Genomic DNA, 27,588 nt, shown 5'->3' with positions numbered 1-27,588 from the left:
ACATTCACTTATTCATTGTAAAATAAATGCATGTGTGTATGCGTGTGTGCATGCATGTGTATTTCCAACCAAAAGTCAAGAGCACAGAATGTATTATGTACTAGAGATTCAAAGCCTGGCTATGATCAGATAGTTACATGGATATATTAATGATGGATGAATGGAAGGAAGAAGCATGGATGATTTTTCATGACTGGTGCTTTTAGCTCTAAGATCTCTGACTTTGAATCCAGAGGAAGAAGTAGTTTAAAGGATTAGGAGAGTATCCTTTAAAACATTTGCAGTCATTTTTGGTTTATCTCTTCTCGCTAGATTTCATTTTCCAGAAGCCCTTTGGGGCAGGGCCGTCTGTGACTTATGCTCAGGACAATGGAATGTGGCTTTTTCTCAACTTTCACCCAGGAACTCTCATGCTGCCTCTTTGCTTCCTTCTCTACCTATAGACATGGATTTTAAGCTTATCTGGATACTTGTGAATGCTCATGAGGGCCAATTTCCTTGCATTGCTCCACACGAGTTCCTGGATTCCATTTTCTGGAATAATTTAGCAGACTTCGGGGTGAATCAAAAGAAGCCAGTCCCTGAAAAACGTCCATCAACTTTTTAGTTTGATCACCACTTATGCCTTAAGAGTATGTTGTAACAGAGCTGGCCTAGACAGTCTCTCTCCTCCTCCCCTGGCTCTATGGGCTTTCCTCTGGCCCAGCCCACCTGTCCAGGTTCACCTCTTGCCCCATTCCCTCTTTGCAGCCTACACTGAAGCCAAATCAAACTATTCACAGCTGCCTCTGTGCTCCGGACTATGTCAAGTACCCTGTGACTTTGCTTACATAGCTGGAGGGTTCTTTCCTCTTCCTTCATGTCTCTCCATGTTCCCTTTCCTTTCCCCGTCAATCCTTGAGAGCCCACAAGTCCAAAATATTCTACTCTAAAAAGTTTTCATTGACCCATTTCCCCCACCTCCACCCATTTACCAAGTATTCTCTCTTATACATACTTCTATTTGGGCAATGATAAAACTGCAAATAAATTCACAAGAAGGAAAATAAAATCTCAAGCCAATTAGCAAGTGACTACAGTCTGAGAGAAGTCCACAGTGGAGATGAGTAAGAGGCCTTGTAAAGCAGGAGGGCCAAACAGGGATTAAGGGATAATGCTTAAAAAAAGAGGCAAAATAAATAACCAGAGCAGGCTCTGTTGAATCTTACAGAGATGCCCTTCTAGGTTAAACATTTTTGAAGTACAGACATGCAATGCTTAACAAGGAGGATATGTTCTGAGAAATGCATTGTTAGATGATTTAATCATTATGTAAATACCATAGAGGGTACTTACACAAACCTGGATGCTACAGCCTACTATACAGCAATGTTGTAGCCTATTGCTCCTAGGGTACACACCTGTACAGTATGTACTGTACTGAATACTGTGGATAGTTGTAATGCAATGATAAGTATTCATGTATCTAAACATGGAAAAGTACAGTAAAAATACAGTATTTTTGACTGGGAAAGACTTCATGTATGCAGTCCTTTGTTGACCAAAATGGTGTCATGTGGCTAATGAATGCACATTTAACTGGAAAATACAAATATTCCATGACTGAAAGAACTGTGTCTCTGAGAAGCTCTCTACCTCCTCTACCATATATAGATTCTCAGGGATGCACTCAGAGTTTAAGCCAAGGAAAGGGGCACTTTCCAGGGCAGCCACATGCATCCTGGACATCAAAGGGATGACATTGGTCACAGCCAGTTCCCTTGTTCCCAAAGATTTCAGAAGGACATTGGCATCATGGCAAAAGAGCAGTAATGCCAGGGCTCCCATTGGGCATGTCAAGTTGATTTAGAATTAGGCTGAGGAAAGGGGACACTTCGGCCTAGTCCAGGGAGACCATGGGGTATTATTTTCTAGATTGTTCTTAATTTCTCAGCTGAAGGTATTGTAATGTCCTATAAGAGACATTGATTATTTGTGGCCACCTAATATCTCTGAACCGGCTCATCTTTTTCTTTCTGTGTAATAGTTTTATTGAGATGTAATTCACATATTATACAATTTGCCCTTTTAAAGTGTACAATGCAATGGCTTTTAGTATATTTACAGAATTTTGCAACCATTACCTCAATCAATATCACAATATTTTCATTGACTCAAAAGGAAACCTTGGACCCATTAGCCATCATCTCCCAAACCTCCCACCACTGTCCGGCCCTAGGCAATTGATGTGGTTTGGCTGTGTCCCTGCCCAAATCTCATCTTGAATTCCCATATGTTGTGGGAGAGACCCAGTGGGAGGTGATTGAATCATGGGGACAGGTCTTTCCCATGCTGTTCTCATGATTCTGATGGTTTTTAAAATGGGAGTTTCTCTGCACAAGCTCTCTCTTTTTGCTTGCCATCATCCATGTAAGATGTGACTTGCTCCTCCTTGCCTTCTGCCATGATTGTGAGACCTCTGCAGTCACGTGGAGCTGTGAGTTCAATTAAACCTCTTTTGTAAATTGCCCAGTCTCAGATATGTCTTTATCAGAAGCATGAAAATGGACTAATACAGTAGGTTTCCAGGAGTGAAGTGAATCTGCTTGGTTTATCCACACACTTAACTCACCTCATGATTGGTGGTCAGAATTTGCAGGTGATTGCACAGATAAGCCCAGGTATTGAAACAGAACACAGGTGCTGGCCACATGGAGATTATCTATGGGAAGTGTTCTTACTGATTTTGTGCTTAAGTTGCTCCATAATAACCAACAAACGGGAATGACCTTTCCTTTGAAGGAGAATGAACAGCAAACTGGGGAAAAGGAAAGATTACCATGGTTCCTTAAGAGTTGCTAAAGAATACCAACTAGAATCAAGATTGAGAGATACTCTCTGATTGATTCAGGCCCCCATCTGGATTCCTAAGCCATTCTACATGCAAAGTTCTGAGAGTCACTTACAGTGAATTCATGACTTCTTAAAAGCTTATTTAAGCCAGTTACACTGTTCCAAACTTACCAGATATTTGTCCAATACTGTGTTGAATTGATTCATTGGACTTACATAAGGTAAGCCACATTACTCGGCAATGGATGTTCAAGAAAGCAAGACCTTAAGGATATTAAGAAAGATTTTTTTGCAAACCCAAGTCCACCAATGCTTATTCCAAACTTTCAATCTTTAGAGATCAAAAGTCCTACCAGAGGATAAAGCATACCAAAGCCATACAGAAACGTTAGTTTTGGCAAGGTGAGTAAAGAGAAGTGGGAAGAAAGGAAGCAAACAAAATACAGGGAGGAAATTCTACCTTGACTCTCTTCACAGAAGTTTTATTTAAAAACAGCAAACTAACAGTCTTTTCATATCATCAAAAGGACTGCTGTCTTTTCATATCATCGAAAAAATAACTAAAAGAAAGGTATTTGCAATGAGTGGCCTCTGCAGGCTCTGCTCATTTCAATAAATGAAACTCTGAGGTTAAATCCCTTTAGAAATTAAGAAAAGGGCCAAAGTCATGTTCTCAACCTCAGGAGTTGGCTGGTTGGTTGTCTCATTCTAGGTAAGAAGTCCACTCAACCTACATAAATATGGACATTCCATTAGGTCAAACCCCATCCCTGGAACATAACAATTCAATCCAGTGGCCTTTACTAAAGGTACCAAGTCTAACATCCAACAGAAGAGTTAAGAAGTCATTCGCTGTGTTTGTCTGACAGAAATGGATATACGGTTCAAATCCTTTCCAAAAGTTGTCAATTTAGTTAACTTTAAACAATAAAACCCTAACAGTCTACAGAACAATAATGCTACTTGCAAAGTTTAATCCAGTGTAAGAACATTTCTTCCTTCCCTAACATGTAACTGCTCAGCAATGATAAACACATGGGGCTAGAATGGAAAACCTCCCCCTTTTCATGCCTCTCCACTTCAAATTTACTGACTTCAGAACTAGTTAACTCAAATCTACAGTGGGAATTCTTTTTTCTAGCAGAACGCATGTGAGTAGGGTGAATAATGGAAATTATGTTTCATAGTAAAAGCTCCACAAATCTTTCCTGTACAGCCAGTGTAAGCCCAACTGCAACATTTGGCCTGCACTCAAAGAAAGAACCAAATCCAACTGCAACCCCTACTTGGGTACACCTGAATTTATGGCTCATTTCTCCACTTGCTCCATGCTCCATGGGACTGATCTGAGTAAGTTTCATTTTCACTGAAAGAAACCCAACTCCAGGCCACAAAAATCAATAAGAGCCCTGTACTCAGTTTGGCTGCAAAGCTAGAAAACAAGGTGAGAAATGGTCCCTATGTTAATAGAAGGAAATGGAGTACATACACTCACCCACATACAGGCGATTGAACTCACTTCCAGATGGGCTGCCAGAGGAAGCTGATTGTAACCAAGCTGGCTGAGGGCGCAGAAAGTGATTAGTTGTCAGAAACATAACAGTGAGGCCCTCTCTCCCCTGCCCCAAAATATGAAGAAAGACCAGCAACATTAATGTGAATGAGATCTGACTGTATCACTAAGGGCAGCAATTTCTATCTTTTGCTGAGGTCTGAGTGACTTGGTAGGTCATTCAAAAAATACATGTGTGTGTGTGTGTGTGTGTATTAGACATATATAGACATATATATGTTAGATATATATATATTAGACTTAGGGGTACAGGTGCCATTTTGTTACATGGATATGTTACACAGTGGTGAAATCTGGGCTTTTAGCATACCCATTATCTGAATAGCGTATATTGTAGCCATTAAGTGATTTCTCATCCCTCACCGACTTCCCACCCTTCTAAATCTCCAATGTCTGTTAGTCTACCCTCTATGTCCATGTGTACACATTATATGGATCGCACTTTTAAATGAGAACATGTGGTATTTGTCTTTCTGTGTCTCAATTGTTTCACTTAGGATAATGGCCTCCAGTTCCATCCAAGTTGCTGCAAAAGATATGATTTCATTCTTTTTTGTGGTTGAGTAGTATACACACATTATATATATATATATCACATATATTTATATCTCACATGTTCTACATCCAGTCATCCATTGATGGACACTTAGGTTGATTTCATATCTGTCTGAAGTGTGAAGGCAGGAGAACACCTAACAGAGTTAAGAGCAGAGCTCTAACTCTGCAATAGGCACAGTGTTAAACTCTCAACATTTGTCATCACATTGTATCTTCACAAGTGTTAAAGAAAATTCAATCATTTTTCATATTTTGTAGATGAGAAAACAGATGCTAAGAGGGCAGAGGCTTGCCCAAGCCTGTGCAGCTTAGGCACCTGCTGCTGCGTGCCTGTTCTTAGACACATAGTTACCTGCCTTAGGAAGGGTTTCCATGGCCAACCTTGTTCTTTGCAATTCTCGTGCTAGGTAATTCTAGAGTGTATGTACTCCAGTTCTCTCCAGGAATGACCAATTCCATATAGCAAAAACTCCAGCAAGATATATGATGTAGCTTGCTCAGAACTGGCAAGGCCTTTTTTTCCTCGTGCTGTTCCTAATATATGTATTCCCATCACACATGTTCCTGTCAATATACTCTTGATACATATAATGTAGCAGAACCATTTTTCCTGCCTAACTGACCACCTGCTACCCAAAGGTTGTTTATAGAGACATCTACTTCTACCTCGGCGACATGGTGGTAACAGTACAGACTTTCAAGGTGGTTCTGAGTGTGAATCCTGGCCACTGACATATTACCTTGAGTTCCAGATGTAATAGGACCAAGCTCAGCCAGCACGGAGTGACAGGGCATGAGCATGCAGTTCAGGCCTGTGAGGCTGCAGAGAAAGCAGGGCATCCTAGTGCAGAGCTGGCTCACCCTGAGGTATGACTGTGTAAAAACTAAAAGCCACAAGCCAATCATTGTAGGTCAGGCCATGGATGCTGTGAAGTCCTCTAAGCTGAACCTATGGAGTGTCATGGTCCCTTGAATACTGCTGTGAAAGCATCCTGCACCACCAGCACCTGGGAATACTGCCAGGGAAGAGGCCTCTGCCCCCATGCTCTTCAGCAACAGTTCCAGGATGGAGCTTTCCCCCTGTCTCCCACTGGCATCATCCCTCTTTTGTCCATGCCTATGAAGTGACTTATTCCAGAACCTCCTCCACTCCCACCACCCTGTTCTGGGGCTGAGAGAGGGAATCAGAAGTGCTTTAATGAGAAGAGATATGGATGCAATACTGGTTCTGAAGAATTCCAACACTGAGGCAAGATGGTGAACTTGTACCTAAGGCTGCTGGAGGAACAGGGAACTGGGACTCTGCCTGCTTCTGCGCCTTGGGTTCATCCTGCCCAGGGCACAGTCTGCTGAGCCATCAGTACCCCTCTGTTGTGAGGAGTGTTCTGAGATAGGCCTGCACTGGACATTTGCAAGCATCTGGATCCCTGGACTGCTAATAGAAAGAGGTTGGTCTTTCGAAGAAGGTTCAACTTGACTTCTGGACTCCTGGCTATTTTCAGAAAATGTTTTCTGAAACTTCATTCTAGGGATTCAAGGAAACAAATGACCGAAGTTTTAAAACCTGCTTAATTAATGTGCTCTAACTCTGGAAATGATTCAAATGTTTGTCAATCCGTGGTTGGATAAACAAACAGTGGGAAATCCATACAATGAAATACTTTAAAAGGAATGAACTATTATTATTATTATATGTAATAGCAGGAATAAATCTCAAAATAATTATGCTGAGTGAAGAAGTCAGATGAAAAAGGGGCCATACTGCATGATTCCATCCATATAAAGATTTAGAAAACACAGCCTATAGTGACAGAAAACATGTGAGTGGTTGTCTGAGGTTGTGGGTATGGGCCAGGGAGAGTGAGAGGGAAGGATCAAAAAGGGACATCAGGAAACCTTTGGGGTGATCGGTATGTTCACTATTGATTGTGGTGATGGTTTCATGGGTATGTACATATGTAAAACCACCAAACTGTACATGTTGAACATATGTAGCCTATTGCACATCAATAATATGTCAATAAACCTGCAAAAAAAGAAAATATATACAAGATACTTAGCAGTGTTCCTGGCATGCAGTCTGTGCTTGATACATAGGAGCCATTTTGCTGTTTACACACTTGGCCTCACTCTCACCTACTTTAGTGAGAACAGGAGGTAAAGACATGGAGACCCCGATCCTATGATGTATCTCAACTGAACTCTGCCCAAAAGCTGAGGGAAGCTCTGTGTACATCAGAACTAGAGCCAGTTCAGTAGAAATTCAGAAATTGGTTTAGGAACACCTTCCAACCAAGTGACACTTCCCAAAAATCATGTTATAACATCAGTGTTATAGGAGAAAAAAATCTTCTTGAAATATATTTCTGATAATGCCTGTAATTCTGAAAGCACATTTTGGCCTTTTTTCTTACCTGGTCTAGACCGAAGAATTGTTTTGATTTAGTATCAATCAGCCCCTTGATTCTAAAGTGTCGTTACCCAGGTATAGACAGCTCACCGCTCACCCTATGGCAAGAGGACTCTTCCTTCTGGATTTATGCAACCCTGGGCTCTAGTTTGGTTAAGTACTGCGATCAAGCTTCCCCCACAGTCTGAGTTTGTTTCTGCTGAGTTCAACAAACATTTATTCCAAGGATTCATTCATTCCCGTCTCCTTCATAAACATTGAAAATTTCAGAATGTCCCTTGGCCATCCTGTCATTGCTTATATGTGAATTAGGTGGTTGCTTCTTTGGAGAGTCTGAGCGACTCCAGGAAGACCACCTTGATATGACAAAATTCCCACTGCACCCCAGATGATTCTTTTTTCAATTAAGTGTTAACTTTAATATTTAAAGTAGTTGATTTATTTCTAGAGAGGAAAAAGGGGAGAATAATTATATTGGATCAGAGCATAAAACATGAACAAGGAGACAGTTTTTTTCTGAAAGATTCACCAACTTTACCATTTGGGGCCAAGGCCTCCCACTCCCTCTCAAAGGCCTAGCATTAGTAGCCTTTGCATTTGTGTCAGCAAAACCCAGAGAGGGTGCTTCAGCCTGCTCTGAGGATCAGGCACCTAACACTCTAAACAAATGTGTGGTCAATGCCCTATACAAAAAGGGAAATTTCAGCTGCTATTTTAATTAGGTGAAAGCCAATTTGAGACTTCACTAATTTGAAATTTTCTGATTTTCTTGACCCCTGAGTTCAGGCGCTTGGTTACCGGACAAACTCTTTTTGTTTGGCTGGTTGGTTTGGTTCTTGTTTTGTTATTTTTCTGAGCCTCTATCTCCCTGCTCTCTAATCACACAGGAGCTATCATGTTTAATGTAGCTTCATACAGAAGTATCACAAAACTGATCAGAGAAGGTGTAGTTATAAAAACTGACACCCGAAACAGTGAGGAGGCCTGTGGCTGAGTTCTCGGGGTCAGGCTGGAGAGAGGGGAGTCTGCCAGCTTCTTGGCCTCCAATGGCAATGTTGCTTTTTCTTCCAGGCCAGGGGCCTGACTCAGGGACTTCACCTACACCTGCATGTCACACTTGGAATCAGTGTCCATTCAGACTACAGGAAGTCTTAGAGGGACTGGCCTGTCTACAGGAGGGCCATACCACATACACCTCTGTTTGGGGCTTCTGTTAATTCAGAAAGCCAGAGATGTGGGGGGTTGCACCCACCTCAGAAATAACACAGGAGAAGAGAAGCGAGTGTATGCAGGAGAAGTGTCCCCAAAGCCCATTAGTCAGGTGATTGATGGCTGACCCTGGGCAAAAGGGCAAAGTCAGCAAAATGCAACTTTTATTCTACAAATGTTCATTGAGCAACTATTGTACACCAAGCACCACAATAAGCTGTGGAAAATATTGGTGAACAGGAAACAAGAACTTCCTGCTCAGTGAGAGAGACTTTAACTCAAACATCAGACTCTACAGCCAGTGGTCTCCCTGCCATGAGGGTCCCCTTCTCCCTGAGATCCGACTTCTAAGTACATTTTTTGTTCTTTAACAGTAGCATCCTGTTTCTTCTAAATCCTTTGTTCTTTGGCATCCCTATTACTTCAGTACTTTAAAATACTCACTTTCTCCCTTTCCCTCTGTCACAGACTCTCTGACTCCTCCTTCGCCCCTTTCTAACCTCAGTGCCACCGGATTGCCCTCCTTTTCCTGTTTCCCAGCCCAACCCCAGTATCAGGGTGGGGGCCTGAAGGAGCCCGAGGCACTGCAGCAGAGGAGAGAAAAGACAACAACAATGCTAAGCTGGCCAGTGTGGATGCTGGGTTCACCCAGGCTGTGGCAATGAGACAGACACTGATCACCTGCTCTGGCCACACGCGGCCTGAGTTTGATTTGGCCCTCAGTGGCACCACGCCTTATGGGTTTTTTTTTTCTTTTTTTTTGAGATGGAGTCTCACTCTGTTGCCAGGCTGGAGTGCAGTAGTGTGATCGCTGCTCACTGCAACCTCCTTCTCCTGGATTCAAGTGATTCTCCTGCCTCAGCCTCCTGAGTAGCTGGGATCACAGGCACATGCCACCATACCTGGTTAATTTTTGTATTTTTAGAGTAGAGACAGGATTTCACCATCTTGGCCAGACTGATCTTGAACTCCTGACCTCATGATCCACCCGCCTCAGCCTCCCAAAGTGCTGGGATTGCAGGTGTAAGCCACCGCGCCCAGCCACATTATGGGTATTTCTTAATCAGTGCTTGCAAAGATGATAAACCTATGCTACACCAGGGAGATACAGGAGACTGGATTGGAACATTTTTGGGTCGTAAAGGTGCTGTTTAGGGTGCACCACTGAATAAAGACGCCACCAAAGCAGCTACAGCACGTGCCAATTTCAGAGCCAACCTGTGGGATGCTGTCTCAGGAAATGAATTGATGACCCTGATTCTAAACACCCTGTTGAGACTGTGGATTTCACGCAGGATAGTCATTATTTCTTAACTGTGGGACAGGACAAACTGTTATGCATGTATGACTTGAACAAACCCGAAGCAGACCCTAAGGAAATGAGTGGTTGCACCCCTGGTATAAAGAAGGCTCTATGGTGCAGTGAGAATACAGATTCTTTCTGCTGATGACAAAACTGTTCAACGTTGGGATCATGCTACTATGACAGAAGTGAAATCTCTAAATTTTAATATGTCTGTTAGTAGCATGGAATATATTCCTGAGGGAGAGATTTCAGTTGTAACTTATGTACAATCTATTGTTTTTCATAGTGCGGTAAGTTTGGACCCACTGAAACATTTTGAAGCTCCTGCAACCATCAATTCTGCATCTCTTCATCCTGAGAAATAATTTCTTGTTGCAGGTGGTGAAGATTTTAAACTTTATAAGTATGATCATAATAGTGGAGAAGAATTAGAATCCTACAAGGGATACTTCGGTCCTATTCAGTATGTGAGATTTAGTCCTGATGGAGAATTCTGTGCCTGTGATTCTGAAGACGGAATATTGGGACTATGGCAAACGTTGGTAGGAAAAGCATATGACCTGGAAATGTGTGCTTCCTGAAGAAGACAGTGGTGAGCTGCAAAGCCCAAGCTTGGTGTTCCAGAGACAACAGAAGAAATTGCTTCAGATAATTCAGATTGCATCTATTCTTCAACTCCTGATAAGGCCTGAGAGTCAATCATATGCTGCAGTTGGCACACAACTTACAGACTAAAACGAGCAAGCAGAGAAAAGCATCAGCCTTCCAGACTTACTCTCTGCTTAAGGCAGAAAAAGCAGTAAATAATGAGGAAAATAAAGTAGCTCCGGGCTAGAACAACGAACTTGGTGTTACTGAGAACTCAGAAGTATCAGATGAAGGAAGGTGGAGTTGCCCTCCTATAGCACAGCAGCCTGTCATCTTTTTAATGAACATATACAAGCCAACATCCAATTTCTCTTACTACAGTTAGGGTTCTTGTAGCTATTTATGCTATTATGGAGAAAATATATTGGCTTATTTTTCTGACTTTTTTCCTTAAGGCAGAATGCCTGTTTTTTGTTTTGTTTTGTTTTGTTTTTTGCTTTAGTTTTTTGCTTAGTAAAGAAGAGGGGATCCACAGTAAAGTAACTGGTTTAATTTCTCTTTCATTGTACATTGCTTCTAATTGTTTTTAGTTGTCTAAATGAAATCCCTCTAAAACCAATAAAAACACTCTATTTACTGGGGAAAAGAAATATATTGACTGATCATTCACAAATCCTGTGTTACTTTTTTCAAAGACATTTGCTCTTTTAAAAGGTCACCAAGAGAACAGAACCTTATCCCAAAGAGGCATACCTCTCTGGTAGCAGAATTTCTGTCACAGGAAGAGAATGGTAAAAACATATACATTTTTAAAATAGTGACAGCATTTTAATATCCCTTTCTCTGGATGTAATCTCACTTAATTTCATAACAATCACCTGAAGTAGTTAATGATATCACGTAGATAAGGATATAAAATTCAGAAAACTCGGAAAATTCTGGTGTTTTACACAAGATCACACCGCCAAAAATAACAAAGTTTGGAGGCATCAAAGAGGAAGGGGATAAAGGCTTATGGAAACAGTCTGATGCCTACAGATTACTTGGGCACTGTTTATGGATTGGCCTGTTGTCTCATCTTCCACAAACAGGAATCAGCCTCCGTTGTTAAAACCTCTCCACCACCCCTCTGGTGGCCTTGGCCCAGCCCTGGCCATAAAAAGGGATTTCATATCATTAGCGACTTCCCCTTCACAGTTCATTAGCATGAAATGTCTTGGCAGCTGAAATGACAATGGGGACTCCCTCCTCACCAGTGATTTCATGGACAGAAAACATTGCATCCTATGAGCAGCCATTGGGCAGCTGTATCTGCTGCTTTTGTTTGTGGCTGTGACTCAATAGCCAGTTGAGATGCTGGAAAACACACTGGGCATCTGGCAACCAGATGGCAAGCTGGATTTAACTCTGTGCAGTAGATCCAGTGGATAAACTAGTTGGGTCTGGAAACCTAGCTTTGTTCACATTACTAGAAGGCTCTGCTCCCAAGGCTAAGCTGGAGATGGAGGGTGAGCTAAGGCACTCCAGATGGTCCCAAGGAAGAGTGGTGTGTGTGCACATGTAAAGACATACATATAAATATATACATGCACATATATATACACACACACGTATACATGTACACACGCAGTCGTCCACAGTATATGAGTGGACACCAGCGTATACCAAAATCCCCACATGCTCAAGTCCCACAGTAGGCCCTACAGAACTTGTGTATATGAAAATCTGCCCTCCCTACACCCAGGCTTCACATCCCTCAATCTGCATTTCTTGAAAAAAATTCCCCAGAAACCATTGAAAGAATGAGCCAAGTGGTTACAGGACTCAGTGGCCAGTATACTCACGTCATAAATGAACCCTGGTTTTGAAGAGGTGTTTTTCCAATCTGAAATAGTCGAATCACCACATGTAACTCTGTGCATGTAGAGACCTCATAAGACACATCTCTACCACTGGTTGGGATAGTTTAAAGATGGTCCTGCCCGGGATACTATTTAAAATACAGAAGGCAGGGCTCCACCCTGACTTGCTAAAATAGAATCTCTTGGGGTAGGACCTGGAACTGTATTTGGAGAAAATCATCCTGGTAATTTTGCTGTTTAGTTCAATTTGGAAACTACTAGAAAAAAAAATGACCTTTCCAAGTCGTCTTCTATACTGAATTTTATGATTCTCTCTCTGTGTTAAGGGGGGGTTACAGATCTAGTACAGGTAAGACACGTTGGAAACTGAGTCCTAGCAGTGGGCTTAGCATACTTGGTTATTTTAAATGTAGGTGTGGTATCAGCAACTTGCAGGACTGAGGAAATTGAGCAATACCCCAAAACTTACTTGAATTACTGAATCTAATCAAAGTAGTAATGAGTTTTAGCATAATTCCATGAATGGTTTGTATTTTAATAAAACAAACAATAATGTATTACTCAAACTGGATATTTTCTAAGACTTCATAGTATGGGGAAGGAAATACCGGAATTAGTGTCAGAATAACTGTGTTTAGGTGCTGGCTCCTCTGCTTGGCAGGTCTTTGACCTTGAACACGTTAACTAAGTTCTACTTCTTCCAGTCTAGTTTGAATGGATTTACACACGTTTTTATATTACCATGATCATAGTATTATGTAAGATTTTAATCCTGCTTTTTTCACTTAACAGTATATTCTAAATGTTTTCTCATGTCATTAAAAGTTTTCAAAAACATAATTTTAGAGTCTCCATAATATTCCATTATGTAGGTAATATCATAACCACTTCCTGTGGTTAAATATTTGTTATATCCAAGTTCTTACCATTATGAAAAACATTTTGAGAAACATCTTTGCATGCAAAAGTTGTCTACATTTCTTATTACTTCCTTAGAAGGAAATCTCAGAAATAAAATTACTACATCTAAATATATGAATAATTTTCCTGAGACACATTGCAAATTGCTCTTCAGAGAGGCTTAACCAACATGTATTTTATCAGCAGAAAGAGAATTTTCATTTCAATGTCAGCATAACCTTGCCCGCATAAAACATTATTTTCTAAACCTTGCTAATTTTACAGTTTATATATCTTTGCTAGTTTGATGGTCAAAATATATCTTCTCGTTTTAATGTGTACTTTCTATTACGCTACTAATATCAAGTACTTTTCTTACGTTTAGTACTGAGACACCCCACTCACCTCATTGGTAAAATAGAACAACAATCCCTACTCACAGGGATACTGGAAAAACTAATGAAATGATGTTTTTGAATAGTTCTTATGAATGCAATTACATGGTATCTTCAAAGATATAACTCTTAACGATCTCTATTTAGTTGATAGCTATTTATATAAAGACAAATCAATCTCTCATGGGACTGTGGAGTTGAGGGCAAATCCCCCCCAGATCCTTCATCCCATGCATTTCCATGTCATGTTATTAAAGTTCGGTAGCATTAAGAGCTGTAATGAAGGAAACTCAAATAAGGGACAAATGGACCCAGCAGCTTCCATGGCTGTCTCCACATTGTTACTGGCAGTAATTGTAGGTGTTGGGGGTGAGATGACTTGGTCAATTGTATGTTACTCTGGGGCTCCATTTATTTAACAGCAACTTTCCATGGCTACTTCCTTCCTCTTTACCAGTCAGGTCCCTGAGTCATTGCTCAGCTGTAGGTCCCAGCAGCAGTTAACTCTTGCAGCAAGAACCAAGATATTGACCCTTTCTGCATACCCTAGGAACTTGTCTGCTGCATGTAGAGACTGCTTGTTTCAATGAGCATGCACCAAGAGAAAGCTAGAATTCCAAGAATTTCTTTTCTTTTCTTTTTCTTCTTTTTCTTTTTTTTGAGACAGGGTCTTGCTCTGTTGCCCAGGCTGGAGTGTAGTGGTGTGATCTTGGCTCATTGAAACTTCTACCTCCCAGGCTCAAGCTATTCTCATGCCTCGGCCTCCTGAGTAGCTGGAACTAGAAGCACATGCCACCATGCCTGGTTAATTTTTGTATTTTGGGGGAAAGACAGGGTTTCTCCATGTTGCTCAGGTTTGTCTCAAATTCCTGGGCTCAAGTGATGTGCCTGCCTCGGCCTTTCAAAATGTTGAGATTACAGGTGTAAGCCTCCACGGCTGGCCCAAAATTTCTATATTAACTGAATGACTTAGATATTATTGCTCATTTAACTTGATTCTCTCACTTATTTGAAAAGAAAAAATGAAGAAATAAAAACAAAATATGGTAAAGGCCTGAAAACACAGGGTGAATTTTTCAACAAATTCAATGTAAAGCATTCAAGATGTTAAATAATATGTGGTTTTCAAAGGAAAAATATGGTGGATTTAAAAATAATCAATGTTCAGTCTTACTGTAACTTGACTATCAGAGACCTGGAATTAAGCCTTTCTTTTTTCCAGGAACTCTGTCCTCTGTGCCTGGAGGCTGTGACGAAGTGGAAGTTGCAAGGGGAGACTCTGTTCTTTCTTATTTATAATTAAAAAATAAAAAGGGGGATTTGGGAACCACTTGTACTAGTGCCTATAAACCCACAGTAAGGAATTTTGCCCTAGTAGCTCTAAACAGACTATTCTTTTTTCTCCAAATTTATGGAGCAACTTTAAAGGCATTTTGTGTACGTAATTATGCAGTCTGTGTTTTAATTAATTGGGAATTCTGGTTGAGTATGGCCTGCAAAGTTAGACTTTTCGGGTTCAATTTCTTTGGTATATCTGTCCCAGATATTACTTTGTTTTATTTATACAATCTCATGATGTCTCTAATAAACTTGCTTTTTTTTTTTTGTCATCATCAGGTTGCAGAGGGGGAAAAGAAAATAGCTTCTTCGCCTTTTTCAATAAGAGAGACATCATTTTGTCCAGAGAAGCAGCTCAGTTATTATTGCTTCCTTTCTGATGACCAAAATTATACAGTGAGGCACCTGCAGCCCCCTAGAAGTGACAGTGTCTATGATGCTTAGGAAGCATTTGCCAGGGAAGCCTGCATCCATCATCTCACCTTCAACTTGGGTTTATAAAATTGGAGCAGCTCTGGTCAGGGTGGCCCTGGGTTTACTACAGTACAATCTTCCACTCACTCATTGCTTGTGTGGAATGACCATGACCACTGAAAACTGAGAATACCCCAGATGAATCACAGCAGCACATAAAGTCTACACCGCATCAGACATCCCTGACAGATGGAGAGAATCTCAGCAAAGCAGGTTGCTTTGTAAAGAAAACAGAATCCAATTTTGCAAATGTTAATAACAGCTTGTGTATTTTCAAAATTTCAAGCAAAAGTAGAAAATGTCATTACCTCAGATCACAGCTGACACAACCAACTTTGACAAAGAATTATCCTGCATGCAATGAAAACCCGATATAAGGCAGTGATTGGTCAAAACATGGGTGTTAGGTGACTACCCAGACATCAGCAGAGTTGGGGGTTCTACCCTAGTTCTTTTTTGATGAGGGAAAACATTATTTTTAAATGAAGCCTGCCACTTCAGTGTGGAAAACATAAAGCTGTGGGCAATCACCACTATCGTTTAAGGAGTGAGTTTATTTCTTCCGAAGTAAAGTGATGAGTCCAGGCAGCACACTCACTCTATCAGATATGATTTGAAACAGCTGAAAAATAAACCTCTGGCCATAAGATTTTAGGACAGAAATGCTGCCAGGGTTCGAAGTACAGTTCAGAATAATAAAAAGAAAGTAAACAATGCCAAAGGCCAGATGAACCAAAGGAAAGTTCTTACTTCGTTTGTTCTCATGAAATACCATAGAAAAATAATCTGTTAGGCAGCTCTTCTGGAGTCCAAGTTCTTGTGCTCATCTCTTCTTTCTGTGAAAGCTCGGTCCTCTGCAAGCTGTCGTTAAATCGCTTACATGGGTGGATGGGGCCAACCACGATGCTTTTCAGTTTATAGCCAGTGAGAGACTCAAGGCAGATTCTGAAGGCCTTGAACCACTGAAGCCTGACCAGATGAACTTTTCCTTTTGCTATTGTGATATTGCTTTGGTATCAGACCCCTATGGGAGAGCTGAGACCCCTATGATTCTGCTCATGGGAGCAGAATCCTCATGCCTTTTACAACTTCAGTTAGCAAAGAGCATGGCACGGAGCACAGGTGCTGGTGAGAGAAAACAACACATAGGTGAAAGGCTCTGGATTAGGCATTTCAAACAAGAGACACTCATTTTGTCCGACACCCAGAGTTGCCCAATAAACAAGCCAGAAGCTCAACCAGGTGATGAAGGAACAAGGAATGGATGAGTGACAAACTGGACTGTTGATTCTGTTGTAACTGAGGCTTGACTGTATGAACAGGCATGCACTGATTAAACAGACCAGCACCAAAATTTTACCAGCTACCTTGAGACCTGCTGACTGACACTGTCCCTGGAGCCCCTGTTATAATGAGGTCTTTCTGATTACTTACTCCCTTGGATAAAGTCTGAGAGACACGTGCCCTGTGGAATTCCACACTGTAACCAGCCATGCTTCAGAGAGATTCCAGAATAATGATGATATTGCTTATTTAGGCTGAAGGTTATCTGCTCCTCCTCCTCCAGATCCCTGCCAGCCAAGGGAAGGGTATCTCATTGGTGTCAGATGACAAGGGTCTGTTTCCCTTTACTGGAATAAGCTTTTCATGTCATACAGACTCTGGAAGTCTTGAAAAGCCATCTCTCTTGGCCTCTACTTAAAGAAAGGAAGCATCGTAACCTGCCACGGCAGTGGAGACAGCTGGAGCCTGGGGGTTACTATTTGCCCTTGTTGCTATTCATAGAGACTCTTAGGGAAATGTCCAAAAAGCTCTTTATGGCTCTAGCAATTAATCCTGAAACTCTGGTTGTCACTTGTGGGCAGAAACATATGGATTACAAATGGGTTGATGATTATTATTATGAAGAAAAACTAAAACATTATAATGAGAGTTATAACATAATGGTGAGATAGTAGAAATAGGGAGAGAATTTGTTGTGTTTTCTTGTTCTTTTTGTTACATGAACAGACAGTTAGGGGAAAATGGCATGTCTTCCAAAACAGACAGTTAGGGGAAAATGGCATTCTATAGGGAACTGATGGGATTTATTAAAGAAGTCAATACACACCTCTCTTTTTCCCATCTAAGTTATAAACTAATTAAGAGATGGCCAAAGAATAAGGTAAAGGAAGGTCAAAATATTACTTTGGGCGGGGTGTGGTGGCTCACACCTGTAATCCCAGCACTATGGGAGGCCAAGACAGGAGGATCACTTGAGTGTGGAGTTTAAGAGCCCCTTAGGCAACATAAGATTCTGTCTCTCTAAAAAACAAACAAACAGAAAGAAATAGGCAAGGTGACACATACCTGTAGTCCCAGCTACATGGGAGGCTAGAGTGGGAGGATCACTTAAACCCAGGCGGTCTAGGCTGCAGTGAGCTGTGATCACACCACTACATACACTCCAGCCTGGGTGACAGAGTAAGACCCTGCCTCAAAGAACAAACAAACAAACGGAAAACCTCAGTTCATGAGAACAGCAAAGATGTGTGGCATGACTAGCTCTCTTCCCTGGAGTTAGGAAATATCACCACAGTTATGGTCAATCTTATAAAACTTAAGCCTTCCCACTGAGGGAGGGCCCCATAGACAAGACAAAGTAGAGCAGAACGTGGCTGTTTTCCAGGGGAAGCTGGCTCCTAATGAGAAGGGAGGGAGGGAGGGCCTGGGCTTCCTGTGCAGATTCATTTCCCTTGGTCACCACCAGCAGGTCACTCACCCCACCTTCATGGGCATTAGCTGTGAGGAAAGAAGTAGGGGGAGTTTAGAAAAAAAACCTTTGTTTCTGGAAACCAGAGAGGAGGGAGACAGGGTTTACTCATGAATAGGAGCTGAGCTTCAATGGTTTAGTGTATCTTCTTGCCACAAACATCCATCTAACTATTTGAGGTCAGAATGAATTCTTTGTGGTGTTTCTTTAGGTAATTTCTCCAAGGGAGGCCTGTGGCATGCAGGGGATTTTCACCAAGACCAGCATTCTCAGGGGTCCAGAGCCTCATCTGCTCTTACAGGATTAGATTTGCATCTGCTTCCACAAGCTGCTAGCCCAATCTTCTAAGGCTCAAATCTGCCAGGGATCCATACCGTGAAGGCAGTCCTTCACCTGAGTTTGCTTTGGAGTCTGACATTTCTATTACGGACATCAGTGATTCACACCAGTTGTACTTAGAATCACCCAGAGGGAGCTTTTAAAAAGTATTGGTGCCCGGGCCCATCCTCAAGTCAAGAAAACTGAGAACTCTGTGGGCAAGCCTGGACACGGATGGTTTCACAGAGCTCTCCAGGTGAGTCTACCGTCCAACCTGGCTTGAGAAGCATGGAGCGGCAGTCACAGAGTCACAGGCTGGTAGCTGCCTCAGGCAGGCAATGGAGAATTGCAGTCAAAACCATTAGCCGTGGAGGAGAATCCTGATCCCGCTCCTGAGTGTTGGTTAAGGTACTTAAGCATTCTTAGTCTCCCCAGGGTGACCAAGGCCATCCATAAAAGGAAATCTACTCCAGTAAGCGAGTTGAAGCCTTGGTCCATTTATGATGGTCAACCCGAGAAGGTTCCTTTTGTTTGATCCCTCCCTTCGTGTCTGTTGCAAATGGCAATGAGCCAGAACTCTGCCATGCAGATGCTTGGGTTATGCCCCATGCCAGAGAGTCCAGTGTGGCTCAGGCTCTTGAGCAATCCAAACAGAAAGTACCATCCGAAAGTCAGAGTCTGGATTTCCCCTGTCAAAACATTCAGCTCCCACGGTATTTTTTTTTTTTTTTTTTTTTTGCTTATTCACTTCATATTTTGAATTCATGTTATGAATTAGACCAATTTTTAGACATGCTTAGTTGTTGGCTCATGTCACAGCTATTTAGCCTGTAAGGACCATTTCTTCTTGCTCTTATCTTGAGAAAATCACACACTGGTGCTTAGTTAATAAATAGTTCTTGATTATGGGAATAATTATGGCCTTGGAAGAATTCTGTTTATATAAGCAAGAACTCTTAGGTCTTAATCTTACAACTGAAAGGGATCGCAGAGGCCCAGGTCTTCAAGCTGAGGGGAAACTTGCCTAGGGCCACACAGGCACTCAGAGGCAGGCCCAGATTTGACTGTTCCCTCTCCAAGTCCATTTTTCTTTTGACTTTATCATGTTGCCTCCCTATGCAACCCTCTAAACTACTTCTCTCTCTTTTCTAAATCTGTTTTATTCTAATTTCTCTTTCTGCCACAAATGTTCCAAATTTATGAAGAAAGAAAACGGAGAAAAGATCTGAGTATACATTTCTGGTTTCCATACTTGGATTGCTTCGGAGAATTAGTTTTATTATTCCAGCTTGTTTCTCTATCAGCTTAAAGAGCAAAACAATTTCCACACTTTTGAAGCAGCAACAAGTCAGCCCTCTGCCATCCTCCCCATAACCCAGCAGCCTATGGGCACCTTCCACCACCTTCCTCCCTGGGATGGAGCCAGACAGACCTGCAGAGGGGCAACCGCTCAGCTTCGGCAGCCAAGGCAATATCTGTCATCACTGTAATGGGTTTGAAGCCCAGTGTCCTTCACTGCCAGCCTTGATGGCTTTAGCTGTGAAAACTCTCCCTACAAAGGAGGCTCTTACAGTCTCCAGTCATGTGAGCCCTAGTGCCAGGATTTCAGGAAACAAGGGTGACATGGGCAGAACAAGAGTTTGTCCAGCAACTGAACAGGACAGGAGGTTCCCACTGCTTGGAAATCTGTGTGTTCCAGAGACGTGCAGAACAAAGACCTACACATGGTTATTTTGGCAAGAACAGGGAGGTTTAGATTATCCTTTTCCACCCCGTGAAAGTGGCCACCTAAGATGTGAGTGCTGAAGGAACATCTGTTTTAGCACTAACGGAGCCTCAGTGAGGGTCTCACCATGGTCTTCATTTCACAGACAAAGCACTAGCAACAAGAGAGCTGCAGCTGTCGGATGCACACATAGTTAAAGGCTCTGCCTCTCCTTTTAATCTCAGTGATTCCAGTATGACAGTAAGCACCAAGTGTTCTCCGTTGGGCTCTGCTCCTTTCTGCTCCCGCCAGCAGCTCTGAAGTCTCACATAAGACCACATGTTGCCTCCTTAAGATGATTTTTGGAGAGAGCATTTGGGAAATGACAAAATCAAAATCTCCAGCATAAGCCTGTGCACATTTCTCATGTGTTGGGTGCCTGAGATGATACAATTGGATCTGGAGGCAATGCCACGCTGTGTGTACAACAGCTCTCCCCATCTAGAGGCCAGGTGTGCAGGCTCGCCCTGAGTCCCAGATACAGGTATCAGTGAGTAGTGAGACCAAGACAAATTCATCTCACCTACCCTTGTTCCATAGAAATAATTTTACCCTTTGAGGTTCAAGGTCAAGATCTAGTTTTATTTGTAGATCAAGTTTCGCAACAGCTGGGCAGTTGAACACGCTAAGAAAGATGGGATTTTGTGACTCATTGTTGAAAGGCAATGTGGCATAATGGTTAAGAGTTTGCACTTTGAAGTTAGAGAGACTAACTCCGAAATTAGTAATTTGTTCTCTCTGTGACCTTAGGAAAGTAATGCAATTTGTCCAAACTTCAGTTTCTTCATTTATAAAATAAAGATAATTATATAACTCCTACTTCAGTTTCTTCATTTATAAGATAAAGATAATTACATACTTCCTACTAGAAGTATTGGTGTAGTGGTTATGAAGGAGAACACTTGTGAAAAATATAAAATACTACAAGGCCACTCACATCACGAAAACACAACTCACAGGTTACTATCATTATTATCCATTTTAGAGGTACAGACTTCCTTCTAAATGAGACTCCTTCCCAAAAACCTACATCTACAGCCACTCATGCCATCTTCTCTCCCTATTATAATGTCCTTGCCTTAAGCCAAAGTCTCACTACCCTTGTTGTCCGGACTTTTGATTTTTACTTACTTTTTGAAACCACATGAGAAAGCTTAAATCCCTTTTTGTAAAGGCAGTGATTGGACCACTGTTTTGCACAGCTCAAAGGGACATACTTGACACTGTAATCTGTGTCAATGGCACCCCCTGGTGTCCACCCCACTGGAGAGGTGAAGAGGGAGGATAGAGGGGAAGAAGGGTTGTAGAGAGGCTGGGCATATTCTTTTCCATGAAAATCACTAGTGCAGTAAGGATCACACCAGCGTCCTACCTGCCCCAAACAAAGCAGCTACAGCTCTACCAGCACTTCTTCATAGGACATGATCTCCCATCAGAGCCCACTGTGCTTTGACCATGTTCTTCTTAAAGTGAGGTGCTCAGAACTAAGTCAACATTACAGGTGAGACATGACCAGGGCCCAGGAGAACAGAATTCAACCTTCTTCATTTTTCTAGATACCGTAATTAGGATGCCACTGTGATACAAGGCAATCTTAGTACTGAATTCCTAGAGCAACTATTTCCTGAGCAACAGGCTTGGATTTTAATCACACATGGTCCTATATCACTTCACTCGTGTATTGTTTCTCATTTCACTTTATATAAGTAAAGCGTGTGTGTGTGTGTGTGTGTGTTTCTTCATACTGTCTATATTGGGAATTCCCTGAAATATATGTTTTTAGACATTTTAATAACTCTTGTTAAATCTAGCACGTTTCTGGGACTATAAAAATGAATCTAATCAGCATATTTAAGGAGAACCAAAGCAATGGGACAGCATTTATTAAAATTTAAAATAGCCACTGTGGCAATACAGTCAATCTATTCTGTGCACACAGTGTTCCTGGGATAAAGTATGCTAGGAGAAATGGCAGTAAGTTCTTATTTGGTTAATGAATCATAATTCCCCAAAGGACAAGCATGATGCTTATGGCAGCCCTTAGCAATAATTCTTCACGTGCAGCTTTCTTGCTCACATTTTCTATGTATGCAGTGATTTCCAAACTACACTCTGTGGAGCCCGTGGGGTTCTGAGGGGATGCTCCCAGGAGGTGTGGGAGGAGCAAGACGAACAAGAGTGAAGGTGAACCTCCTGTCAGCCCTCAGTTTCCCCCAGCTGTCAGCCTTTCCCTGTTGTATGTATTGGCCCTCCTTGTGTAATATTTCCTTTGGGAAAAAAAAAATTTAGAAACCATAAGTTAAGTCACACCCTGGTCACTTCAGACAGTCAGGGAGTATGATCACGTTCATGTTTCGTCTCACAAAATGGATTTCTAGGTGAAGTATATTTAAAAAGAGGTTCTCCAGGAACTGTGGCTCACACCTGTAATCCCAACACTTCGGGAGGCCAAGGCAGCCAGATCACCTGAGGTCAGGAGTTTGACACCAGCCTGGTCAACATGGTGAAACCCCATCTGTACTAAAAATACAAAAATTATCTGGGCATGATGGTGTGACCTGTAATCCCAGCTATGTGGGAGACTGAGGCAAGAGAATTGCTTGAACCTGGGAGGTGGAGGTTGCAGTGAATCGAGATCGTGCCATTGTACTCCAGCCTGGGTGACAAAGCAAGACTCTGTCTCAAAAAAAAAAAAGAGGGTCAAAATTAGGTTAATTTCCACATTTGGCCCTAATGTTGTCAAAACTTCAATAGCCATGGATTAAAGAGAAAGCAACCACACCATCATCACCATCCCCCTTTCTAGCCCTGTCAAGCCCCAAGTCCCAAACACACAGTGGAGATGGAATTCAGAGCTAGAGAAAACCTGGGGTTTTGACGGACACCTTCTAAGCAGCACTGTAGGTTTGTGATTTTCTTCAGATTTGGGGAGAATCCCTTGAGAACTCCTTCCCTCATCTTCTGTTTTGATGGCAGGAAAAAGGGTACTGTCCGTCTTTGTTTTGTGTTGCTGTAACAGAATACCACAGTCTGGTAATTTATAAAGAAAATGTATTTCTCACAACTTCAGAGGCTAGGAAGTCCAATAGCAAGGTGCCAGCACCTGGCAAAGGCCTTCTTGTGACATTATAACATGGTAGAGGGCATCATATGGTGAGAGAGAGGGAGTGTGCTAGCGACGTCTCTCTTCCTCTTCTTATAAAGCCATTAATCCTATCATGGACCCCCCCCCACTCACATGACCTGATCTAACCCTAATCACCTCCCCAAAAGGCCCCACTTCCAAGTACCAGAAACATAATTTGAAGATTATGTTGATTGTGTCCTTTCTCCACCTCTCAGCTTGATTCTCAGAGTTCCACGTGATTGGAGAGGCCAGAGTGGGGCACTCTGGCATTCACCTTCAACTAGTACGTTGTGGTTGTGCTGGTCAGACCTCCTTTAAGAATCACACTTTTCAAAAGGATTGTGGCTAAGACCAAACTTCTCATCATTTTTATGTCCAATAAATATTTAGAAATATCTTCTCTTAACTCTGCAGATCCATTGTTTCTTTATCTGCAAAATGAAGTTGATATTACCTTTCACAGAGAGCATTTGCGGTAATTAGATGAAGAATGACAAAACAATTAGGAGAAACCTGGAATAAAGTTGGAAAGAGATAGTAGTGAAAATCTATGGGCGGTTGGCTAAGATGGTGCCCAAACCCTAGAGCACTCAAAAGGAGAAGGAGAAAGACCACCACAAGCAAATGTCATTGATCTAGAAAAAGGAAAGCTGTTAGGATGTCATCACTCCCCTCACACTGTGGAGTCCCAGAAAAAAAAAATCATAATTATGTTCAACACAAAGAAATGAACTGAAACGTGATGGACTATTTCCATTTTTCTTTGCTTTCAGTACTGTAAATAAAATCAACTTGTGGCCAGTGAATACGTACAAGCTTTCTTCCTACCCCGTTAGCAGTATTTAATATAACAGAAGGGAGACACTTTTCATATTGGAGGATTCTGTCTGATTTGATATTTTTGATTACATTTAAGAGAACTCACAAGCATTGCCTCCTATCTACGGCACTATTAAATGTAGAGCTGGGTTAAAATACAATGACCTACAAGTTAGTTGAGCCTTTTTATTTCTCTGTAACTAATTCCTGCAACTAATTTTCATAAGTAACCAACCTACTGGGCCAGAGGGTAGTGGGAGGATTGGGGAAGGGAAATCTTTTATTTTCAGAGATATTTGGATTCAAAACAGTGTCTTAAAGTTTAAATTGATTATTTAGGGTAACCTAAGTATCTTTGGGAAAATATTTAATCATTTAGGTTCTCCTCCCAACCAAGATGACATCTGGCTGCAGAGAGATACTCATGTATCCTCACGGTGACAGGGAAGAGAGTTTACCAGCTGGATTTCTCACCTAATATGGTCAGCAAGGTCTATACCCTGGGCACCTGTCAGAAATACGTGTCTAAAGTTCATGGCCAATAAAACTCATGGTCTGTTCTTTGCTGGCTCCAGCTGCCAGTCACCTCAAATGGTCTGGTCGGGGTGTTGGTGGCATCTAATTGCTGGCTGTATCATGCAGAATATTCACTGGTCTTTGGACAACTAGCTAGATGGCCACCACAGAGCTTCCTGTTTCTACAGAGGCATGACCTTCGCCCTCCCCAATATCTAGACAGGCTCTGCTTCATAGCCATTGTAGGAGGCTCTTTTTTTTCCATGTAGCAGCTGTCCCTGGGGCTGGTAGAATCTTGTCTAGGCCCCAGGAAACCTAGGAATTCCCATGGTAACCTCATTTTTGAAGAAAATCTATGCCCTATCCCAGGTCATTATGCTACCACCTTGCCTTTGCCAATTACTGCCTAAAAGATGTCAGTGCAGGAAGTCTTCAGAGACTTAATATTTTTACTGTCTCTTCTCAGGGAAACCTCTCTGCTTTAGATTCCTTTGATCATATTTTACTTCTTAGACTCCTTTCTGGAGTTTCAATTCTTCTTCCTGTCTACATAACTCCGTTTTCCTTTCTGAGGCAGTATTTACTTTTTTTCCTTCTCTAAAATAATAATGGCAGCAAGAAATCATCAAAGAAAAATATAGCAGGGGCTGGGCGTGGTGGCTCACACCTATAATCCCAGCACTTTGGGAGGCCGAGGCGGGTGGATCACGAGGTAAAGATCGAGACCATCCTGGTCAACAAGGTGAAACCCCGTCTCTACTAAAAATACAAAAATTAGCTGGGCATGGTGGTGCGCGTCTGTAGTCCCAGCTACTCGGGAGGCTGAGGCAGGAGAATTGCTTGAACCCAGAAGGGGGAGGTTGCGGTGAGCCGAGATCATGCCGTTGCACTCCAGCCTGGGTAACAAGAGCAAAACTCTGTCTCAAAAAAAAAAAGAAAAAGAAAAACATAGCAGGAAGTATTTTTAAATTATCATTTTTACACATAACTAATTTAATCTCTGTGATAGCCTTGTGGGGTTCTTTTTGCAAAAGAAGAAACTGAGGTTCAAAGAGGTTATATCACTTCCTTATGTGATTTAACTAAAATCAACAACAAATCTGATGTTCCACGATGGCAAACCACCTCCCAAGGACCTGGCAGGGGACGGACACTGCTGAGCTGTTTTCCATTCACAAGGAACTGCTCTTCTGCCTGGGTACCCCCAGCACATAGATCTGATTTGCCTTTCATGTCCCATACCCTCTCCTTTCCCCCACAGATGCAACTGCAGGAGAGGAGAGTTACATGGCCTTTTAAGGTGTTTGGTCAGGAAATCACTAATGAGGAATTAACACATCATCACAGCAAAGTGGTGTCTGCATGTAAACAAAGGAGATGCTCATTTGTCACCACTCCCCTCAGAGTCAGCTGGGGTTGATCACAAGAGGTGGTGAGTTTACAATAAACAGCAGAAGGTGAGCGCGGAGGCTTCTTCCAACAAGTCCAAATATTTGGCTGGAGCCCAGAACACATTATTCTTTGTCCATCAGGATTCTCTCCTACACGGTTTTCCAGAGAAAGATGGAATTCCTTAGGTCATGTTATAAACATTCATCTACTAAATCACACCCCTAATAGAAAGAACAGAAGACAGAGCATGGTGCTGTAAGTCATTCGCCCACTGAATGTACTCTGCACAGGGTGATGTAACATGTGGGGTCAGCCCCTGCATCAGCGACCAAATACACAGGTGTAACGAGATGGGGGAAACAAGACAGTTTCCACATGGCCAGCCTGGGGGAGGGTGGGTGTTCCCCTGGTGAGGGGAGTCTTGGAAAAGGCTTGTTGGGGAGGAGCTGAGGGGACACAGATTCACTGGGCTTTGCAGTGGTCTAGGACAGGGATCGGAATAAACACATTGGTGTGAGGCAGTGCTTGGGCGCCAGCGGGGAGAGGATTGCTAGGGGAGGAGGGGGAGTCAAGTGATTTCTTGGCCAGTCTAGAAGACTGATAGAGTTAGTCTAGAAGCAGTACAGAGCTAAGGCCTCCAAGTCTTTCTGGAGTCCCAAAATCTTCCTCTCTTATCATCTCCTTCTTTTGCTCTGCACCCAAAGGAAAAAATTTGTACACTACTGGCAAAGCAGGCAGCACAAGTAGTTTCTGTTCCCCTCTCTCATCAATCTTCCTCTCCAGCCAATAAATCCTTTAGCTTTCCTAGTCCTGTCAACAAGCCAAGCAATATATACGTTGACTTTTAGACCTGCATCTCCCAGAACCCTTGCAGGAACTGTCCCTAAATGACCCTTCGGGAATAACCGATGAGCTGTAATTGGCCTCGCTTTCATTGGCCCCCCCACAGCCCCCTTCTGTGAGTTCACAGCCTCTTTTATCTATGCTGCTTAATTCAAGCATCCCAACCCTGTGAGGCAGCCCTAGTAAAGCACTGGGGAAGGAATCTGAAGGTCTAGTTGCTAGTATTGGTTCTGCTTCTAATTAGCTGGATGGCCAAGAGAATTTATAATAATGATAAGGATATCTACCATCAAATCAGCAATTAGTAGATCAGGTCCTCTGCTAAGCAGTTAGGTAAGAGTTACCATATTAGAAAATGATTAGCGTCATTTCTAAATTATCTAGTAACTGAAAACATTTGTACCTCATTAACTTCCCCCCGCCATGGTTCTTAAATCTGAAAACAAAAACAGTAATAAACCTATAACACTGAAAGGCTGATCCTGATTCCCAGGATGAAAGTGAAGAGAAATAAGGTTTTATGGCAACTCCTTCAGTGGAATCCAAGTGGGAAAATAGGTGGGAGCAATGGAAAAAGGGGGCTGGTTAAATCCCTGGGACGTTCAGGGACA

General features: G+C 42.1%; 1 pseudogene; it reads left to right on the top strand.

Moving 5' to 3' along the window:
- Nucleotides 1–1,713: 1,713 nt before the first annotated feature.
- On the top strand, nucleotides 1,714–10,639 carry LOC118147178 (serine-threonine kinase receptor-associated protein-like; annotated as a pseudogene).
- The last annotated feature ends 16,949 nt before the right edge of the window (nucleotides 10,640–27,588 follow it).

The sequence above is a fragment of the Callithrix jacchus genome, chromosome 14 (assembly GCF_049354715.1).
Source record: "Callithrix jacchus isolate 240 chromosome 14, calJac240_pri, whole genome shotgun sequence".
Lineage (NCBI taxonomy): Eukaryota > Metazoa > Chordata > Mammalia > Primates > Cebidae > Callithrix > Callithrix jacchus.
Note: the sequence above shows the minus strand (reverse complement) of the source record. Positions and strands in the feature narration are given on the sequence as shown.